This window comes from Oryctolagus cuniculus, chromosome 1 (genome assembly GCF_964237555.1).
Source record: "Oryctolagus cuniculus chromosome 1, mOryCun1.1, whole genome shotgun sequence".
In the NCBI taxonomy this organism is placed as follows: Eukaryota; Metazoa; Chordata; class Mammalia; order Lagomorpha; family Leporidae; genus Oryctolagus; species Oryctolagus cuniculus.
Window position 1 is genome coordinate 13,078,568 of NC_091432.1, and position 1,964 is coordinate 13,080,531.

Sequence of the window (1,964 nt, forward strand, 5' to 3'; positions counted from 1 at the left end):
CATATGAAATCTTTGGTGTAAAATACGGGCTTGTTCTAAGTGTCCAATGGAAGCTGTGTAGCAGGAGATAAGATGATCAACTTTTCTGTTGCCTCGGAAAATAAAGCCAGGTAACCCAGTATGTGATCGTACGTGTGATATATACCATGGGTATTTTCTGTTTTCAGTTAGCTCTTTAAGTGTTGTGAACATCTGGTCAATTGGCTTGTTGGTTGGGTTAAAGACTGCAAAAAGGATCGTCTTTGCTAACTGTACTGAGTATTTGCTGTCCAAAAATATATTTACCGGTCCATCTCGGCTAAGGAATAGAACCTTGACTATTGCTCTTATTTCTCCCAACTGTACTGATCCCCTGTGGGGTTCTACATGGATCTTATCTTTTCCTGTTAAAGATTTGATCACTATTCCAAAGAGTGACTTGTTGGCATCTGTAAACGCACATGGTGCCATGGGTATAGGTTGATTAGCAGGGAAAGCATGTTTTGGATAGTCTATTTCTAAGGTTTTTAGTGTCTGGAGTAGCCTGTCTGCTGGCAGGTGATTGTCAATCTGTCCTGGAAAATTTATCATTAAAGTTTGAAAGAGCGTGCTATTCTGCATCAATGTCGACAGTTCTAATTGTGCACAGAGGACAAGACTGGATACATATGAATATGGTAATGCTATTAATTCACCCAAGTCAGCAATGCGTTCTCTGTCTCCTTTCATTTATGAGGAGCACTGAGCCAATGATTGGTGGAGGAAACATTACAGAGCTCATGCATTTTATCCTCTTAGGATTCTCAGATTTTCCCAGAATCATAGAAGTGCTCTTTGTTATATTTCTCATTATCTATATTACAACTCTGCCCTGGAACTTATGCCTCATTGTTTTAATAAAGATGGATTCCAACTCTGTATACCCATGTCCTTTTCCCTCAGACATGTGTTATGCATAGACGTCTGCTGTGTCACATCCGAAGTCCCCAATATGCACTCCAGCCTCTTCCAGGAGCAGCACAGTATCTCCTTTATAGGTTGGATTATTCAGAACTTTCAACCTTGGGACTGATTGAGTCTTGCCTTATGAAAGCCATAGCTTATGACAGATATGCTGCCATTTGTAGCCCACTGCTCTGTTTGTCAGTCATGTCACCTAGCCTTTGTATTTGGATGGTGCTGACAGCTTTTGTGGCTGGACTCAGTGCTTCTGTATGTCAACTGTGTGCTTTGCATCAGCTCCACTTCTGTGAGCCTAATGTCATCAACCACTTCTTCTGTGACATGCCCTGTTAATCCTGTCCTGCCCTGAAATGTTCTTTGTGCTAGTCATGACTGCCATATTACCAATTATACTTGGCATAGTAAATGTCCTAGTAATCATGATATCCTTTGGCTACATCGTCATTTCCATCATGAAGATCACTTTGGCAAAAGGCAGGTCCAAGGTGTTCAATACCTGTGCTTCTCACCCGACAGTGGTTTCTCTCTTCTGTACTCCAGTGTCTTCATCTACTTGAGTTCTGGCTCTGGTGGTTCCTCCAGCATTGAAAGCTTTGCTTCAGTCTTCTACAGTGTGGTGGTTCCCATGTTGAATCCCTTGATTTACAGCCTGAAAACAAGGAAATCAAAGATTCCTTGAAGTGGTTGCAGAAGAGAAACCAGAACTACTGAGGTCACAGATACTGAGATTTCTGACAGATTTGACCTTTCAGAACCACCTTAACCCACAATAATATGCATATAAATGGAGTATTTAAAAACCCTACTGCCTTTGGACAAAGAAGACTTACTTTGATGTAGATTTTTATGCTAATACAGACCAACAACTGAGTTGATTCCATGGAAACACAGTATCTCTAAGTTATGTAGATTTACAATTTTCACACTACATCAGGGATGCCTCAGACAGTTATGAATATATTGAAACATATTGTGGGAAACAGCAAGGTCTGTGAATTTTTTTTCTTTTGGCTTCTGAGATT

At 40.6% G+C, this 1,964-nt stretch overlaps 1 pseudogene; it reads left to right on the plus strand.

The window, feature by feature from the left end:
• The first annotated feature begins 728 nt into the window (after positions 1 to 728).
• LOC108178483 (olfactory receptor 5AN1-like) lies at positions 729 to 1,653 on the plus strand (annotated as a pseudogene).
• Positions 1,654 to 1,964: the final 311 nt, after the last annotated feature.